Source organism: Lagenorhynchus albirostris, chromosome 18 (assembly GCF_949774975.1).
Source record: "Lagenorhynchus albirostris chromosome 18, mLagAlb1.1, whole genome shotgun sequence".
Taxonomy (NCBI): domain Eukaryota; kingdom Metazoa; phylum Chordata; class Mammalia; order Artiodactyla; family Delphinidae; genus Lagenorhynchus; species Lagenorhynchus albirostris.
The window spans coordinates 18614011-18620859 of NC_083112.1; positions in this window are offsets into that span (position 1 = coordinate 18614011).

Genomic DNA, 6849 nt, shown 5'->3' on the forward strand with positions numbered 1-6849 from the left:
GCTGAATCAATGCTGGGGTTATTACAGAGATACAGAGTGAGCCCATAAAGCACGAGATGGTCTGCAAACAGTGTTACAGGTGACATTCTGCCTAGAGCACACTCTGAATGCTGCGAACCTTTTCCCTTCCCCCAGTCAATTTGCTGTGCTCGCCTGCATGCAAATACAAGAGGGACACCTAAGAGCAGTTACTAAGGAGACAAAACAGGTGCTTTGCATGAGTCATCCTCTTTGGAGGGAATCTGGGTAAATTTTCTATGGTGGAAGCTTCGGTGGTGATTAATTCACTTTTGACATCCATTTCAATGCACAAGGGCTGAAGAATTAATTTCAAATGAAACCTTTTTTCCACAACACTGGCAGGTGAAAGCAGCAAATGATTCACTGTGGTCTGGTCTGGGGTTTCAGGAGAATCCCTGTGCTCTTCTTAGGGAAGGAGTGAGAGAGGCAGAAGCTTCTGGATGAATAGGTGGCTCTGCCTCGGGGCTGAGGAAAAGCGTGGGTGACAAATCAGTCATTTAGCTCAGTAGAAAGAGCTGGAAAAAGGATCGGATGTTAAAATGCTCCTAACTTGTGCTAAATCCTACAGAACAACCAGTCCCATTCAGGCAGTCAACCCTGACACTTCAGATAAAGGATTTGGGGTTGTGGGGAGGAAACAAGAGGGAACACAGTTTAGATTTGACTTTCATCCTGGGAGGCAGCAGCTTGATGGAAACATCGTGGGTTTAGCAATCACACCAGTGACAACTGCCATCTCAGGAATGCTACCTAATGGGTCTGGGTCCTTAACCTTTCTGAGCATCGGTAATATGGGAACAATGCCTATGTCACAGGTTATTGTGAGGGCTTACACATAGCAAGCTCCTAAGAAATTTCGGCCTTCCCTTCCCCTATGAGTTATAAACACAAGTTTAGTTAAAATCATAGAAACCCAGGGCTAGAAAGGGGCGTTTGGCCACCTGGAATGCTTGAAGAAATTCTAAAGGCCCTGAAAGAAGTCCAAAGGTTCTGCTCAAACACCTCTAGTAAGAGGGACTTTCCACCTCTAGAAGGAAGTTCTCTTATCTTCTGATAATTATTTTGAAAGTCCTTTACCTATATATCTTAGTTTGAGCCCCTAGGACCACAGAGAATAAACTAGTCTAATCACTTCCACAGGAAACACAATACTTATTTTCTTCTGATGCGATATGTTCCTAACATGATATGCAACTTTCTCCCATCATTATGATCACTGTTTCTCCAAGAGTTTGTAGCAGAAAACTGTGATCTAGCCACCAAAATCCATTCTGCCTTCCCTTTGTTACTATAGAATTATAGTTGGGTAGATGGGGTGTCCAGCTGAGCTACCTTTCCCAGCCTGCCATGCAGTGAAGTATGGGCACACTGGGTGACAGTGAATGTGAGCAGAAAAGATGAGTGCCAATTCTTGGCCAGCACCTCAAGACAGCGGATACTTCTTCTGCATGTCCTTCCTCTACTCCTTCAACTGTAACCTGGTCATAGCGGTGACCCTGTTTCAACTCTCTAGTAGATGATAATACCCTGGTGGATGATGAAGCAATGATGGTGAAAGGAACTTGGTTCCCTGAATGACCACATGCAACAGAGCCACTTACCATCTTAGAACACTTACCTGGGACTGTTACCTAGAAGAGAAAGGAGCTTCTTCGTTCTTTAAGCCACTGAATCCATAGATCTCATTGTATCAGTGCCTAGATATACCCTAACTAAAACGGGTCCTCTTCAAGTGCTCCTGAGAAATGGGTGCCATAATCAGGTCGTGATGTGGTTTCACTAGAGCAGAACACTTATCTCTCTTTGGCCAGATACTATCATATTTTATAAATGGAATCTGACTAATTATTCTTGTGTAGTCACATCATATTGGCTGTCAAATAAGCTAAAACGTTAAAACTCTTTTTTCCTGTGTTGTTGTTAAACCACATCTCCTCCAACCTTTTTGAATGCAAAGGAAAGTCCTTATATTTATCATCCTTATATTTCCTTTTTGAATGCAAAGGAAAGTCCTTATATTTATCATCCTTATTAAACCTCAACTCGACCGACAGAATCCATCATTCTAGTTTGCCGAGAGCCTATTGTTTTCCGGTTTGTCATCCACTGTCCTGGTTGCTCCTCTCAACTTCCAGCGATCCATATTTTTGAGCATCATGTCAGCTATAGCCTTTGTTTAGCTTAATTTCATCTTTTGATGCTTGCGTTAAGGAATAAAATACCTTATATATTTTTTTCTGCTAAAATGGACCCAGAGTCTTCTGTCTGCAGCTTAACAGTAGGATTATGACCCCCTATAGTGCAAGTAATATTTACAGGGTTGCCCCTGATATTGGTGCATTGCAAGAAACCGTGCAAAAATGTCAGTGAGCATCACTATGCTGGGAATGTACTCACCCCAGAGCCTCTCTTCCCTATTCGGCAGCAGGTGTCAAAACCATATTCACCCACAGCAGTGTAGTGCTTGTCTCTAAACGGAAAAAAGGTCCAGCTCTTCTGCTTCTTGGCAAATGAGTTCCCTTTGTTCCTTCTCATTTGTAGACATACATCTGTAGACAAAAACGTATTAAAAATGTGTTACCGTTTGAATGATCTGTCATCTGTAAATGGACACACTAATGTAGCAGACTAATTAAAAATTAACGACACAGCTAAAACCAAGTTTTAGCTTCTAGTAACTGTTTAGAGTACAGTTACTGAATAAAAATGTTGGATTCTGATTAATTTAGTAGAAATGAGGGGGCTGACAATACTTGCTAGATAGAGCTGGAATTAGCATTTCAAATTACCTTACATTTCTGTATGTTTCTGTTGCCAAACATAATGCCAGTGCTGCCTGAACATTGGGTGGGAGGGCGGAGTCTTGGACTGGGACTCGTTCAGAGGCCCCTGCTGTGCTCTGTGCTTCTGCAGAATCCCTGCCTTCTCTTGAGCTCTATCATCCCCTCTTGAATTCCCAGGCTTACTAGGAAAATTTCCAGCTGGATGTGCCCAGTACTCCAATTCTATGCCAACTTAAGCTAGTGGCCTTTAGAAGGCAGATGTGATACATATTTACAGGATCAAAAACATACCAAGCTATCAAGGACATGGTAACCTGTGTTTTGAGTCCTGTTTGGAGTGAACTCAGCATCACACAAATTTTAGGAGTAGAATGAACTCCAGAGATCCTGGAGGGATTTGGTGTGTTCCCACAAACTGAGAACCTTATCAACCATGCCTGGTCCATAGAGCCTGACCTCTGACACCAGCTGTCATCTGTTAGAGTCTTCTAGCTTCTCTGCCTTACTTGGCCTCAGAGAAAAACATTTAAAAGTTTATGCATGATAAATACTTGGGAAGCTCTTTCCATCTTAGGGCCTCTCCCACATTTATCTGCATAGCTTCTTTATGTGCTTTATTTTGTAGTCTGAATAAAATTGCATGGAAAATAGGAACTACCTGTGGTTTCCATTGAAGCCGTGTCTTTTCTCATTAGTCCACCTTTTCTCTGTCTTGTTTCCCCACCCGGTTGCTACACACTTCTCTGTAGACAGGGCAAAACCACCACAGTTCCTTGCCAGCCCGAAGAAAAACATTTCATCTTTAAAAGTTTTTCCATTGGACGATGTATATATCCAAGATATAATCTGGGCTTCCTCCTATGTTCTCTATCTTAGTGAATGGCACTATTATGAGTTTTTAGCTCAGAGATGATTTCCTTAGCCGTGTCCAGTCTACCAATAAGACCATCAAAGGCATTCTTCATTTCTGTTACAGTGTTTTTTATCTCTAGCATTTCTTTTTGGTTCTTTCATAGGATTTCCATTTCTCTGCTTACATTGCCCATCTGTTCTTGCGTACTGTCCACTTTATCCATCAGAGCCCTCAGCATATTAATCACAGTTGTTTTAAATTTCCTGTCTGATAATTCCAGCATGCCTGCCCTGTCTGGTACTGGTGCTTGCTCAGTCTGCTCAAACTGTGTTTTCCTTGTAATTTTTCCTTGATGGGTGGACGTGATGTACCAGGTAAAAGAAACTGCTGTAAATAAGCCTTTAGTGATGAGGTGGTGATGAGTGTGTGTGTGGGTGAGGTGAGGTGGGATGCTCTACAGCCCTCTGATTAGGTCTCAGAGTTTAGTGCCTGTATCTCTGAACTGTGAACTTCACACGTGTTTCTTGGTTTTCTTCTTCCCCCTTTGGTGGGACAGGATGGCTAGAGCTGTCTGGAGTTGGGTATTTCCCTTCCCCCAGGTCAGTTAGGTTCTGACAATACCCCAGCAGGTTAGGTGTGGTTAACTAGCTGCCCCTGAGGGCAGGTTTTGTTGAGAACAGAGTGCTCTGGCGTATTTCACAGCGGTTCCTTTCCTCCTCTTTCTGCTGGAAGCACAAGGGGATTGTTTTTTCTCTGATATTTATTGTGGGAACCTGATCAAGCTCCTGGAGGTAAATCTCACAATATTTGGGGCTCAGCCTGCAGTTTTTAACTCTTGGAGTTGTTCCCGCTAAGCCTCCAGCAACTCACCCATTACAGTTCAGATTTTCCTACCCCACCACTGGCTTCCATCGGCTTCTGTTCATGAGTTTCTGGTCCCAGAAGTTGAACTCCCTGTATTCTCCTGTCTGTCTCTCTAATCTTGGGGCAGTAGTTCGCCCTGTGTCCCCCTCTCTCAAAAGGATCCAAGAAGAGTTGTTAATTGTTCATTCTGTTCAGCTTGTTATTTTTGGTTAGGACAGAGTGGGAACTCCCAAGCTCCTTACATGCAGAACTGCAAATACACAGTCCTCCTATTGTAAGTTTTTAATGAATTTGGGATTCCATCTAGTTGTGTGATTCATAAACTAGAATCTCATCCCCACATCACCCACTGAGCCTGTTGACACTTATCTTTTAAATACCCCTTAACTCTGTTCACTTCCCCTCCTTTGTCGTCTCCACGCTGGTGCAAGGCACCAGCGCCCACTGCTCTCGCCCCCCGCACTGTGGACTTCCTGTAACCGATCCATACACTGGAGCCAGAGCTATACTTCCAGAACAAAAACCTCTGTATTACTAACCATCTTTCGAAACCCTCGTGGCCGAACAACAGCAAGGCCTTGCCAATGGAAAGCCCCTAAATGGACACAGAGAATTCCCAGGTTCTGCAACAAGGATGCAGAAAAGTTTAAAACATAGTCCAGCAAGAATTTCATCACTCAAGCCTGGGAATTCAGGCAGGGTACTGTGGACTTCTGGGTGGGCAGAATTGTTGCCTTACACAGGGGGGCAAATAAATACCAGAAACCCCATAGTTCAGGGCCTTTCACGCTTAAAGGATTGGCCTCTCTGATAGGCTGCTGGCCACAGCGGACACCCTAAGATGCATGAGAAGCAGAGGGGGGGACCCCGGAGGTGTCCTTTGTCCATGTTGTTCTTATAGGCGCCATGATGCTTCAAAGAGCTTGTGAGGGAAACTGATTGGTACCCACGGGTTTCATGGTTCCCCCATCTGCAAGCCCAGCCCTCGTCTGCTCGTTCCAGGGCCAAAGAAACCTTTCAGTGATTTCTCATGGTTCTTTTGATACGGCAAACTCCTCAAGTGTGGTCCTTGGCTCGGTCTTCAGGCTCCGGTCCTGCCCTGCTTCCCCTCACTCCCTCTGTACAGACACAATGCCTTTCCAGCTCTTTGTATTCGCCACCCCTCCTACCCCAAAGCTCTTCTCTTAACCTGGGATGCTCTTTTCTGCTCTTCTCAGCTACGTAACTTCCACTCATCTTTCTGATCTCAGCTCAAGCACCATGTCTTCAGAGAAGGCATTCCTGACCTGTCTAGCTAATCAAATCCCATCAGTGTAGATTTTTATAGCATTTTGTGTCTTTTCCTAACATTGGTCACCATTGCAGTTTGCATATCTGTGTAATTATTTGATCAATATCTGTTGCTCCATGAAAGAAAGGACAATGGCTTGTTTTGCTTACTGTCATCTCCCCTGTGCCTGGCCTGGTGCTTGGCCATGGGAGGCGCTCAATAAATGTAACGAGTGAATGAATGAATGCCCTTGTATTGGTCATAAACAGGAGTCATTGCGTAACTGACGTTTTCTTTTCTTTTTGGATGGGGTTTGGCTGTTTTTCAGCAAGTATTTATTGAGCTTGTAAGAGGCAGAGAGTATTGTTTGTTGTTATATTTTTTTATTAGTCCCATGGTACGTGGTATGTGAATACTGTGCTGTGATTCTAAGGAAGACAAATAAGGTATAAAAAAGAGGCTGATCTTCTTTATGAAATACGCTAGAGTAAGGTAAGTAACCAGAGACCAACAAGCAAGGGAGGAAATCACTTCCAAAAATAACACAGAAGACAGGTTAGTGATGGAGCTCAGAGTGATGGAAGGAAAGTTATCAACTGCTTCCTCTTCCTTCAGCCACTTTGGGCATCTTTGTTAAGAATTTCTGTGTTCTAGACAAGTGCAACGTGACCTGGGGACTCACTGCAGGTAGTATGGAGTGAACATCACATAATACATCCCAGACAGCTAGTGTAAGCTGCTAAAAGTTTCTGTCTCCAGGAGAGAGAGAGAGAGAGAGAGAGAGAGAGAGAGAAGCCATTCTACAGCAGGGCCCTGGAGAGGGTCTGCATCTGCAGGCCTGTGGCCCAGAAAGAAGGGAGAAGGAGTCTCACTCCCCTTCTGCAGGCTGCAGAGACATGCCCTCTTTTCACCACTCATCTGCATGGACTGCATTTCCTTTACTGAATGGTTGTGTAACAGGAAAAGTGATTCAAGGGGAATTTAAGGCAGCTGGCTTGTTTACCAAATGTTAACTTTGGTCCAAGCACCACGTCACTTGGTGTGCCGTACGTGTGACA